The sequence below is a fragment of the Carica papaya genome, chromosome 7 (assembly GCF_054855325.1).
Source record: "Carica papaya isolate Zhongbai chromosome 7, ASM5485532v1, whole genome shotgun sequence".
In the NCBI taxonomy this organism is placed as follows: Eukaryota; Viridiplantae; Streptophyta; class Magnoliopsida; order Brassicales; family Caricaceae; genus Carica; species Carica papaya.
The window spans coordinates 18155059-18169428 of record NC_142315.1 but is presented as its reverse complement, the minus strand read 5'-3'; the positions used below and the strand labels follow the sequence as shown (position 1 = coordinate 18169428).

At 34.0% G+C, this 14370-nt stretch overlaps 1 long non-coding RNA gene across 1 annotated transcript; it reads left to right on the top strand.

Moving 5' to 3' along the window:
- Window positions 1–9555: 9555 nt before the first annotated feature.
- On the top strand, window positions 9556–13300 carry LOC148253026 (uncharacterized). Its single transcript, XR_015813427.1, has 3 exons — window positions 9556–10020; window positions 12160–12485; window positions 12732–13300. It is a non-coding gene; the product is annotated as an uncharacterized LOC148253026 (long non-coding RNA).
- Window positions 13301–14370: the final 1070 nt, after the last annotated feature.

Below are 14370 nucleotides of genomic sequence, written 5' to 3'. Positions count from 1 at the left end.
TAAAATAAATTTTGATAAATTAAGGAAAGACAGTAGAAATCCAAAATAAAACAAAATAATATTATATCACAAAAATCTAATGGCCAAAAGCCCAAATAAAATGGAGTCTTAATATCACATGAATCACAAAGGTGTGGGGTGCCACATGTGCTACCACCACTACATGGATTTGTGTACTATGCGCTAGAAGATAGCACATGTATCCATCTCTGTCTATTTTGACAAAGACACCTTTACTCTACCAAGGATTGGGATGTCACATTCATATATTTTACAGATATAAATATGCCTATTTAAACAATATGTAACATCATTGTTAGAGTATTTTTAAGATAGAAAAAGAATATGCATATGTATACCGATATCTTTCTTTCATTAATTCCAAAGAGTTTTCTTTCTCTTCTCCAAAACCTAAATTACAAACACAAATTTTCAAGTCTAATTATCATTTATCATGTAGTACAAAGCCCTTTGGATAAGAGCATCCACTGCATGGCCACTGTAGCAGCCCCGGTAATTCAAAAAAAAATGGAAATTATATTATAAATATTAAATGCGGAAGCGAGATCAAAATTTCAGTTAACATCCCTTACACGAAAACTAAAAACGTACTTAAAGTATAAAAGATTAAACTAACTAAGAGAGAAACTCGAAAATAAAACTATGAGTATGACTACAGAGTCTCTAGGCATCCCCTTCGTCGTCCTCCTGCGGAACGGGCTCGGGAACCATGTCTTCCTGATCTGAAATGGTTAAATAAGGAGTGAGCTACACTAGCCCAGTAAGAACATCACGATATCTCACCGTCACGGAGGTAAAGGTGGGTAGAAAAACACAAAAGACCAATGGAGCATGATTTACAACAAATCCTTTTTATTTATGATAAAACCTTTACCATCCACTTACCTCGGTGGAATTCATGAAGCAATATAAGAAAACAATAACATTATCACAAATATGGAATAATATAAGCTGTAAAACATAGCACTTATCACGCCTTTTATAATTCAATCATTATACAACATATCCTTTTCTCATTTACCAGCCTACTAGTATCCATGGGGGTCCATAGGGGTCCCGCTACCCGTTAACCTTTAACATTCATAATCAGTTTCCAGGGCCGTCCCCATACCCCGTCCGGTATGGGCGCCAAAACCATAAACCTCAATACCCCGTCCGGTATGAGGGTGAAACGGGCCGTCCCCATACCCCGTCCGGTATGGGCGCCAAAACCATAAACCTCAATACCCCGTCCGGTATGAGGGTGAAACGGGCCGTCCCCATACCCCGTCCGGTATGGGCGCCAAAACCATAAACCTCAATACCCCGTCTGGTATGAGGGTGAAACGGGCCGTCCCCATACCCCGTCCGGTATGGGCGCCAAAACCATAAGATCTCCATACCCCGTCCGGCATGTGAGACCACAATCCCGGTAGGGTTCCCTACGGACCCGGTCCGTCCACCATCTCCCAGGATATCTAGTCAGGCTAACCCCATCATACAATTATCAGTCTACACAATCTTTCATTTTTCTTTTCCTCAATAAGCATCATCAATTCACATTTAAGAAAGCAAATCGTAATTCATGCTAAACAGACAACATACAGTATCAGTTCTTCAGTCTTTCAACCCATAAATAAATAAAACAGTAATATATGCACTCGAAACTATAAAATGAACACATCAAACCTCATAATACATTTAAAGCTGTAAAACAGGCCAAATAACAGTAAATCATAAATCACACTAGACTCGGGCTCCATTAGCAACCTTAAGCAATTTCACACATGCGTTAATTCAAGAAATACCGTTTTATCATTTTGAACTTTAATACCGTGATAGGAAATAGGGTGAGGGGTCCTTACTTGTTTTCGGGATCCAAATACGATTCACAGTGCGCCTACAGGCCGTCCCTAATTTTCCCTGAATTTTTTCCGGGAAACTGAAACACATTAACGGTACCTGCACGTGTTCCAAAAAAAACAACCCTAGGGCCCTCGGGGGGCCAAAAAATCACGGAAAAACGAAGCTTACCGGCGGCGGCGCTCTCGGGTGCGGCAGCTCTCCGGCGAGGTTCGTGTTTTGGTGATTCGGCTCCGGTCAACCTGTAGAGAAAAGAATGGTGATCACGTTGATATAAAAATTGCATCAAACGGAGGCCGGGAAGGGCCTCGTCGGAGGCAAAAACCGAGAGGGGGCGCAGCGGCGCCGCTGGTCTTCGGCCGCGTATTCCGGCCGTTTGGCCGGGATTTTGGCTTCGATTTGGCCATAGGAGGAATCAGCGTGGAAAAACGAGTCGGGGGTATGAAATTTACCTCGATCGGCGGTCGAAAATTTCCCCGGTGCGGCGGCGGGTGGCGGCGGTCGGCCTCTGGTTCGTCTTCTCCGGCGAGCGGCAGGCGGCTAGGGTTTGTGGTCTGGTGTGGGGGTTCTATTTATAACCCCTTGCCCTTTGATCTCAGCCGTCCATTTTGTTTTAATCTGGGCCGTCCGTTTTTTATTAAATCTGGGCCGTCCGTGCGATTAAATCTGGACCGTTCGATCACGCGATTGATCTGGGCCGTCCGATCGCGCCCACGCGGATCGCCAACGTGGCCCGTTCAGGAGCGACATGGTCTTGCCACGTGGCAGGCCCCGGTTGGCCGGGACTGCTGACCGGGCCTGCTGACGTGGCTGCCGACGTGGCTTTTTTTTTTTTTCCCCTCGGTCCGGGCGCTACAGCCACCACAAAACCTGAACAAATGACGGTGAGTTAGGGAGCCTTGTCTTCCAACACCTCTATGCCCAGAACCTCTACAAATGTTGCCGCCACCACTACATGGATTTATATACTATACGATGGAAGATAGCATGTGCATGCAGATTCCAATTGACAGTAGTGATCAAGTTCAGGCCGTGAATTGCTGGCAAGTTGATACTGAAACCATCAACACCTTGAAAGAGGTGCATCGGAGAAAGAACCGACAAGGACATGTCTGCGCTAGTATCTCTATCTACTTCTATAGAGACACACATGATTTCGATTAGCTAATTCGAGGATGGATTGCCGAAAAGAGGATGATAGCACCACAAAAGACTTACTGAGTACAAATGTCCTACAAATGCTCTACTTAAACTTGACATAAATATGTACATATATGAATATTAACCTTGGTATATATATGTATATATAATACTTATTATTCCTTAGGTTAATCAATTAACCCATTTTAATTATATTCAAATCTACCATTAGCCTGTTTTAGTAAATCTTAAATTTAAAAACTACATCCATAAATTCATATAAAATACTTAATATTTCTTTAATAATTCAACTAAATGAACTAATTTAATTATATATGAAACTATGATTTAATCTATTTTAGTAAATTATAAGTTTATAATTACATTTATAAATTCTTACAAAATTATTGCATAAATGAAATATTTTATTTGTTTTTACAGTGATATTATGATTCGAGGGGATAGTAATACACCTCTCGAAAGCAAATTCTCAAGGTTTGGGAAGAGCACTAATAAGGACATTGCATTTTTTGTGTGTACTAAATATGTATATATTTAACAAATGTGAAACATCTGTAGTTTTGAGTTCAAAAAATTAGCTAATCTTTGTTACATGTCATTTATTTTTAAATCTCTAATTTAAATAAAAAATTATTAAGTGTTTGTGATCCTCTAAGTTTTATTTCTATAGTTTTTTAATAAAAATTTATAATGTCATACTTATATGGTCTATAAATTTATATTATGAAGCACTCAATATTAATTATCTCATTTTAATTAATTAGCAAGGTAATAATTATACATACATATCTATGTATAGTATTGTAAAGAAATATGAAGAGGATAGACTTGGTCAACAGTCATCATTAAATTGCTTTTCTAACTTATGAAACTAAAAAAGAGTTAGCGAAAAATATTCAAAGCTATTTCTATCTATCTCATTTTCCTCATTTCACTTTCCCTTTTGAGCTTCATTGTTCCGAAACAAGAATTAACACTCACCATCCTCATCCAATATTCCCTATTATCATAAAAATCATGTTCTTAAAATTAAAAAATAAAAATTGTAAGAAAATTTATATATATGTATGACGTGACCATAGGAAAGCATTCCAGTTACCCAATAAGCAACAATCAGAATTTGCGCCAACCCGAAGACAAAACTTGGAAGAAGCCTATACTAAGGAAATGTAGTCAAGATTTGACAACAAGGCCCAATCTCATGAAGCCCAAGGATCCAGTTCATGCAAGCTTAGATTGGGTAAGTGGATCATCGATGCTATCAAGACGGGGAAACCTTATGGACTACCAAGACAACAGGCCTAAGGAAACATCCAAGTCGATGAGTTGTGGGCTTTTGGATTGATCCAAGAAGACAAAAAAAACTGAGGTCGCTCATGGAGGGGAAGTATCCGTAGATGGGCGACTCGATTCCACCAACCTGCTAGGCCCAACCTGCGGGCTACTAGGTTGTACTCCCAAGAAGAACATGCGGCCCATGTTGCACATCCTTGCAGATGGGCCGTCGAGGGCCCATTGAAGAGACTAAAGGCTGGCCCTCATCCCGAAACCCGACCCAACAGATTTGCACCAGAAGAAAAAACTGTTGGGCCAACTGAACAACCCAGTAAGCCAACCACAACAGCGGACCCAACAGCAGCCACAGGCCTAGCCGATGAGGAAGTCAGGAAGGCCACGTGTGCACACATTTGGGTTTCCCTAGCCCGCACAGGTGAGGTATGTGACGAGTGTGGGGAATGGGAAGAGATGGTATGTTCTAAACTTCCTTTCACCACATGCTCCATGTGATTTTTAAGCCCCAATTCAGCAAATTCGCATGGTAATTATTCTCTCTTTTTTTAATTATTATTATTTAGTGTATGTAAATTTTAAATCTATCCAGAGATTAAATTATATAATGTTTTAACCTTAGGGATATCCTAGGCTATTATTTTATTATGTAATTTTAATACTATGACCTTATCCTATTATTATTTTAATGTAAATTCTATCTCTGAGATTATTTAATTAATTATCTTATATTTAAATGGGATAGAATAAATATTTTATTATGCAATTCTCCTAGAATTAGATAGAATTTTATCTAGGATATTATTTTAGTAACTTTTTCAAGAGATTGTAATCATCTAGAATTATCACGAGGAAGTCTATAAATAAGCCTTTGTCCATAAGTTGTAAGCACACCAATTAGAATTAATTTGACATAAATTCTTAAAAGCTTAGGTTTTTCCTTAATTAGCTTTTTTTGCTAATTTTAGTTTCTTCAAGTTCTTCAAGGAGCAAGAGCCTTCAGAAGTCTTGTTGAGCCAAGGAGCGGGGGTATCAACTTATCAATAAATTTATGGCATTTTTTTCCCTTTCTTATTTTATTTTTTCTAATCTTTATTTTTGTATTCCTTTTAGGATTGTAAATTCAATTAGAGGGAGAGATTTTTCTAGGCAGTTAAGTTTCGATATTGCATAAAATTGAGTGAGTTATAAGAGTTGATTCGATCCTCCCCCTACCCTCCCGCATCATCTGGTATAAGAGTTTAGGCTCATAAAACCTAAATCTATCTTTATTTCTATCAGCATTTTTGTTCCGAAGTTAACTTTTAGACTTATTTGGTTAATTCATATTGCATCCCGCTTGAATTCATATCTATCCATTCAAGTCAAATGGTTCGTGTTTATTATTAAAAAAAATTATATATGTCAAAATTTTAAAAAAAAATCCCAATTGCACCCCATAAAGTAATTAGCATGTTGTTTGCATCTTGCATGACAAAAATAGAGTAAACACCTATTAGATTGTCAAAAAACCATCGAAAGGAAGAGTAAGTTATCTACTAGGTGCGAGTGAAAACTTTTGTTTTCATTTCGTTTGCATCATTCATACTGTATTGCACAATTAAGTCATGCTTGCACAATTTGGGAATCTAGAGTCTTTTGGGAATTTTTTTTTGCAAAATTTTCTAACTTACAGGGACTCGAATAAGGGGATCCCAACTCTAATGCTCAACATGACCGAGAGTGAGTGTGGTGGTAGGCATGACTGTAGTAGGAAAACATGAATTTTGGCGCCGAGACATTAGTGCAATTCCACATGCACATGTGTTCCACTAGACCACGATACCATCCTAACGACTTCCACTACTTTTTAGTTTTTTTGTTATATCCATGATTGCTACTCAGCAATGAGATGGATTCGAGGACAAATCCTTTTAAAGAAATAAGGGATGACATGACCGTAGGAAGGCATTCCAATTACCCAGTAAGCAATAATCAGAATTCGTGCCAACCTGGAAATAAAACCCAGAAGAAGCTCATACCAAGGAAATAAAGTCGAGATTCAACGACAAGGCCCAATCCTGTGAAGTCAAAGGATACGATTTGTTCAAGTTTATATTAGGTAAGGTGGATCATCAATGCCATCAAGATCGAGAAGCCTTATGGGCCACCAACACAACTGGCCCAAGGAAGCATCGAAGATGATGAGTTGTGGGATTTCAGATTGATCCATGAAGACAAAGAAACTAAGATTGTACATGGAGGGGAAGCACCTGCGGGTGGGCAACCCAAGTCACCCGACCAGTCCCATGGCCCGCTAGGCCATCTCGTAGGCTAGCAGGCCGCACGCCCAAGGAGAACATGTGACATGGGCCACATGTCCCTGCAGGTAGGATGACAGGGGCCAATCGAGGAAACTTGAGGGTCGACTCTCATCTCGAAACCTGCTCAACAGGTCCACACCTGAAGAAATAACCACTAGGCTGACTGAATGGCCCAGCAAGCTTACCACAATAGCCGACCCAACAGCAGTCGCGAGCCCAACTGAGGAGGAAGCTAGACAGGCCGCGGAGCTGTAAGGTTTATAGGTCGCGCGCACTCGGGGACTCGACCCAAGTCGCACGCACACGTGTGGGTTTCCTTACCCTACATGGGTGAGGTGTGTGACATATGTGGGGAAGGGGAAGAGGTGGTATGTTCTTGGACTTCTTTTCACCATATGCTCCATGTGATTTTTAAGCCCCACTTTAGCAAATTCACATGGTAATTATCCTGTCTTATTTAATTATTATTATTTAATGTATTTAAATTTCAAATTTATCCATAGATTAAATTATAAAATATTTTAACCTTAGGGATATCCTAGGCTATTATTTTATTATGTAATTTTAATCCTAAGACCTTATCCTATTATTATTTTAATGTAAATTCTATCTCAATGATTATTTAATTAATCATCTTATATTTAGATGGAATAGAATAAATATTTTATTATATAATTATCCTAGAATTAGATAGAAATTTATTTAGGATATTATTTTATTAGTTTCTTTAAGAGATTGTAGTCATCTAAAATTATACCGAGGAAGGCTATAAATAGACTTTTACCCATAGGTTATAAGCACACCAATGTCAATCAATTTGAGAGAAATTCTTGAAAGCTTAAACTTTTTTTCGATTAGCTTTTTTTGCTAATTTTAGCTTCTTCAAGTTCTTCGAGAAGCAAGAGTCTTCAAAAATCTTGTTGAGCTAAGAAGCGGATATCAACTTATCGGTAAATCCGTAGCATTTTTTCTTTCATTGCTTTTTTTTTCTGGTCTTTGTTTTTGCATTCCTTTTAGGATTGTAAATTCAATTAGAGGGAAGAATTTTTCTAGGTGGTTAAGTTTTGGTATTGCATAATGTTGAGTGAGTGATAGGAGTTGATTCAATCCTTTTCATACCTTCCCTCGTCAATGTATGTATTTTATATATACATAAACAGTCAATACCATAGCCTTTGTTATTAGAGAATTTTTTAGATTAAAAAGGTCAGAAGGTCGAGTTTTTATTGTTTATAATCCAAATAATATATGAAGTTATTCTTTTTAAAAAAATTAAAATAAAGAATATAGACAAAACAAATAATATATTCATTTAGGGTAATTTTGTAAGAGCAAGCTTGCAATTTATTTCTTATGGAACATAAAAATTTGATAATAATAATATCTCCAATTAAATTGCATTTCCTCTATATTTAATAAGGTATCAAAAAATAAAGATAATACAAATAGTTTTGTTTTAATGATATTACAAATTAAGGAGGATCATGTCTACACCCACTATGTATTACATTATGTAAAAAGAAATTAACATAAATAAAATGAACATAAAAAAATTGATAAGAAGGATTCATCCAATATAAAATGATGGCTAGCAGTTTTCGACAACACCAGTGTATATGATGCTTGGGGCTTGAGATTTAGCAGTTTTACTACATGGGTTGATTAGGTTGCATGATAAACTTCTACCATTATCTCACAAAATTATCTCTTAATCATTATCTTAACAAAATTATCACTTAATTTTTTAAATAAATGGTTAATAAGTTCTTTAGCACAAAAATTGAATTCAAAAGTAGATTTTATTCTAAGTGATTTATTTTGTAATATAATGTCAAAATTCAGCACAATTCCTCCCCCGCATTTACATTTTTAATTGTTCTCTTGGACACTTCACCTGCTGAGACATCAAAACTTTCAAAAATTATAGATTTCTCTTTATTTTAAAAAATTTCTTCATTTTAGTCATTTTTAAATTACATATTTCTTTTCAATTTCTTTTAATTTGTGATAGTCAGCTCTGTGCTTCTATATACTGGGTTTAAAAAATTTTTATGAATTTTATTTACAAAGATAAACTAAATAAATATATAGATATAAATTCTCTAATAAAAATATAATAGAATAGAATAATAAGTTAGATATAATTGTTCTAAAATAGGAGAGTTAAACTTATAAAATCTCAAAGAAATGATGTATTTTTAATCAAGTTATTAAAATTTATAAGAATTAAAAGCTACTAAAAATTCTATTACCCTAAGTAAATAGTAAGAAGAATTAAAATTCCTATTACTTTAAATAAATTAATACTGATAAGAACTAGAATAAAATTTACATTCATATAGGTGAACTAAAATTAGATTATAGATATGTATATGAATAATTAAACCTAGATATAAATTTATTTAGTTTGTATAGCATGTATAACATTAAAATGAATGAACAAATATGTGTGAATAAATAAACACGTAAATAAATATATATACTTAAAATAATATATAAAAGTGTGTATGCTAATGTATATAAATGTGTATAAACATATATAGACATATATATATATGTAATAAATATGAACATGTAATATTAAGTATACGTAATAAGTATAGAAATTCAGGAATAAGATAGATATGCTTATAGATATACAAATGTGTATGTATATATATATAAGTATATATATGTGTATATGTGTGTGTGTGTGTGTGTGTGTGTGTGTGTGTGTGTAAATGATAATAAAATAAAGTATACATTTATATATATTATATACATGAACTGAACTAAATTTATAGATGTAAGTAAACATAAATATAAATAAATAAATATAAATGTATAAATACATAAAGAAAGGAATAAATATATAGATGTGTGTGTGTGTGTGTGTGTGTATAACTATATATGTATAATATAAACATAAACCAAACACCCACGAACACCTTAATTGTGGCCATAACCGAGCCACATGGTTGGCTGTTGTGAGGACCGGCCAAGTGTAAAGAAAAATTGGCCTTCCATGCCAGCCTTGCTTGACCACCAAAAGCACCTACGACTGTGATGCCGTGCATGCGTTTGGACGATCAGATGATGGGTCAAATTAAGTTAAAAGCTTCCTTCTCTTCACAACTTCGTCTTCATCTTCTTCAAACCCATAATTCCAGTTAAATAAGCGTCTGAGAAGGGAGGTTGAGAGCAGAAAAAACAAAGAGAGAGAGAGAGAGAGAGAAAGCTAGAGAGAGAAACCACACAACCAAAATAGAGCATCCGTTCTGGGTGCGTGAAAATGGATTTTCATCCTTCCTCACTTCCTTAGATGTCTATGATCACCTATATACGTTACCCAATCACCAAATTACCGTAGCAAGCTTCAGAAGTTGAAATTGTGTTGTTGAATCGGAACAACGCCCCCGTTCAGGTAGGTGTTTGTTCTTCGTTTAAATTTCTTCCTAATTTTTTTATTTTCTTTCCAAAATCTTGTAGTTAGTTGTTAGACTAACAAGTTAGGAGTGTTAGGAAATTATTTCTCAAAGTTAAATGAATCATAAACGTGAAAATTAATTAAAACTCTCACCATATTCTGTTTTAATTACCGTAAGTTGAAAAGGAAGTTTTTTGAAATTTCCAGCATTCCTTCGTGCAAAATTTGTTTCTGTTTTGTGTATACATCAGTTAAGATAGACTGAAATCTTGTTGGTGCATGGTACGCAATTTTTATATGCTTAAAAATAACATGTTTTCGTGAATTAATCGTGTTATGTGCGTGTGTGAAGGGAAAACAGTGTTTGTCCGTGTGTGAGTGTTATATGTTAGATTTTTTCTAACATTTTGAGTTTAACGGGGGTTCTTGATATTCTTATCAGGTTATCAATTTAATGGACTCATTTAAAAGTAATCAAATATAGTTAAACAGTATTAATTCTTAATATATCTGGTTTAAGTATGAGCTTATAATATTCATATACTATTTTTATAATATTTTTATTTTATGATGAACGAAATAAAAATTATAAAAATTTATTGATATAAAAGGCAATTGTTGTCTCCGAATCACAAAATTGCTATTTTATTTTTTAAAAAATTTCATTATAGAAAAACTTAGTTTTTGAGACATCATACTAATTCGAAATATTTTACGCCAAATGCGAAAAATTCTTTTACAATATATACAGGTACGCTTCTACTTATATTTTTCATTAATTTAGTACGAAATTAATTTTTATAGATATACAGATTTAAAAATTATTTTTATTTTAACAATTAGTTTTAGAGCAATTCTCATATTCAAGGTTTTTTTTGTTTTGTTATTTTAGATTTTGAGAAATATATATATATATATATATATATATGTATAAAGATTAGAAATATATATATTCAGGATATAGAAAATATATATATATGTATTTTTTTAAATTAGAAAATATCTATTTATATATATATGGATTTCAAAATATTAGAGTAGAATATATATATATATATATATATATATATATATATATATATGGGTTTAGGATGTATATATATGTACATATATGAAGCAGAAAACAAGAAAGAAAAGGAGCGGCCGACCGCTGCTGTATGAAGAAGAAAGTCCAGCGGTCATGCGACCGTTCCACAGCCGAAATAATTGCTGAATCTCGTACATAACGGCTAAAAATCTATAGCTGTTATTGTAGCAATTAAGAAGCAAACGTTACAGGCTGCATGAGGAAGAAGGAGAAAAAAAAATTAAAAGTTATGGGCTTATTGGGTTTATTTTTATGTTTTAAATTAATTTATATGGGCTTGGTCCACAAGAAGGGAAAAAAAGAAAATAAGGAAAGGGAGAGGCCCATTTGACTGGGCCAACCTAGCCCAGACCCAACCCGGTCCAAGACTCGACTAGGTGTTGACCTAGTCAATGGTTGACCAGTCAACAGTGAACGGTTGACAGTCAATGGTGAACGATTAACCGATCATCAGTCAACGATTAATTTTGACTGGTCAACAGTGAAGCTTTTGACCCAAAAAAAAAAGAATTTCTTTTAAAGATATTTTTTCTCATTTTATGGTTAATTTTTTTCCTAATTTAATTTTAATTTGGTTTTAATTTTGAATTTTAATATAGTATGTGCATATACATATTGAAATAAATTAATTTACACAATATTTTATCAAAGTGGTATCTCTTGTGAATAATTTATTTATTTTATAATGTAAACAGTTTTATGAATATAATTTATGTGAATGTTAATTGGCCCGAAGAAAGATTAATATTTAACATTATTACATTCCATTTTTGTGGTAATAAATACATGACAGTTATTTAGTATAACATGTGAACTTTAAATCAGCTCAAAGAAAGATTTATTATTTGATGTGTTTCTATTGTCTGTATTTAATTATTGTTATTAGGTACAATTTATAAGTTAATATTCTATCCAAAGATAAAATGTTAATGGAGTAATTGATATCTTGATATAGGAATATACCTTCATTTAAAATTTATTATTAAATTTTATGATTTACAGTTTTATGTGAGTATTAATTAATTTATTTTTGTATGTTCTCTATTCAGCTTCCTTTTCTACTGGAAATATCACTACTAATATTAACTTCATCCCAATGTTGAACGACACAAACTTTAAGCAATTGAGGAATAGTATTCGACTTGTGCTTGGAGTTATGAATCTGAATTGGGCTTTATGGGTTGATCAACACGATTCGATTACTCTTGAGGAAAAGGAGTTTGAAAGATGGAATTGATCAAACTGTATGAGTATGTTAGTTATGGAATAGGCCATTTTAGAGGTTTTTCGGGACATTATATACGATGAGATCACAACAGCTAGAGATTTTCTTTATTCTTTATAACAACGTTTTGCTAGAAGTGATAAGGTCGGGGTAAGTACACTTATGTCGACTCTTATTTTTATGAGGTATAAAGGAAATGGAAATAATAGAGAGCATATAATAGAGATGTCATATGTGCATGCAAAGCTCAAGGCTTTTAAAGTGGAATTATCAGAAGAAGTACTTGTGTACTTTGTTTTAATTTCTCTTCCACCATAGTTCAATCATTTTAAGGTGACATATAACTGTCAGAAAGAATCCTGGAATCTAAATGAGCTCATTTTACATTGTATTCAGGAGGAGGAAAGACTCAAGTATGAGAGGACAAAAAGTGCTCATTTCACAGTGATCTCAAAAGATAAGAAGAATAAAAAAAAAGAAAATAAGTAAATCTGTTGCGGTTCTAGTACAATAGAAGAAGCGACAGAAGGTTCAAACCGAAAATGTTTGTCTCTTCTATAAATCTTCAGGACACCAAAAGAAGCAATGCGCGAACTCTCATGCGTGGTGCGCAAAAAAATGTATGCTTCTTAATTTTGCTTGTTCTAAGGTTAATTTAACTTTTGTACCTACACACACCTAGTGGATAGATTTTGATGCTATAACTCACATCAGTGTACCTATGCATGTGTCCATTACCGCAAGTCAAGTGATGGTGTCATATTCATTTATGTGGGCGATGGCAAACGAGTCGAGGTGGAAGCAATTGACAAATTTAGATTGCTGTCAAAGACTAAATTTTATTTGGATTTAGAAGAGACTTTTATTGTACCGTCATTTAGACAGAATATGATTTTTATTTTTATATTGGATAAATTTGGTTATTCATGTTCATTTAGAAATGAAAAATTTAGTCTTTTTCTTAATTCAAATCTGGTTGGTTTTAGTTCTTTATCAGTGCATAATAATCTTTATTTGCTTGATACAATTACTTCTTATAATGAATCCTTGTATATTGATACAAGAAGTGTAAAGAGAAAATTAACCAAGGAGAATTCCACTTTATTATGATATAAGAGTTAGGTCACGTCTTTCAAATGAGAATTAAGAGACTTGTGTCATATGAAATTCTAGATCCCCTTGATTTTACAGATTTTGACAGATGTGTCCATAGTATCAAGGAGAAACAGACAAACATTAAGAGATTATGTGCTAACAGGGCTATGAATATATTACAACTCATTTATACAAATATTTGTGGACCGTTCCCTACAGCTTCTTATAATGGTCAATAATATTTCATAACGTTCATAGATGATTATTTCACATATGGCTACCTATATTTAATTCATGAAAAGTCCTAGTCCTTGGATGTGTTCAAGAGTTTTAAAATAGAAGTTGAGAACGAACTCAACAAAAAGACTAAGGCTGCTAGATCTGACCGTGGTGGTGAATACTATGGTATATCTACTGGATCAGGTGAACAGTGTCTAGGGCCATTTGTTCGAATCCTAAAGGAATACGGTATCATTCCTCAGTACACCATGTCAAGTTCTCCTAGCATGAATGGTGTCGTTGAAAGGCGAAACGGAATACTTAAGGATATGGTGCAACCAGAAAACTTTGTATCTAGAGATGCACAACAAATAGTTTGCGAACTAAAAAAATTCATCTATAGACTTAAGCAGGCTTCCCGTCAAGGATATCACAAATTTTATCAAGTCGTCATCTCATTTGGTTTTGAGATGAATTTAGTGAAAGATTGTGTATACTACAAGTTTAGTAGGAGTAAGTATATTTTTCTGGTTTTATATGTCGATGACATACTGCTTGCTAGTAGTGATATAAGATTATTGTACGAAATCAAAAGATTTTTGACAAAGAAATTTGAGATGAAAGATCCTGGGGATGTCTCTTTTGTATTAGGGATCTAGATATACCAGGATCGCTCTCAGGGTATTCTTAAATTATCACAAAAGAGTTATATCAAAAAGGT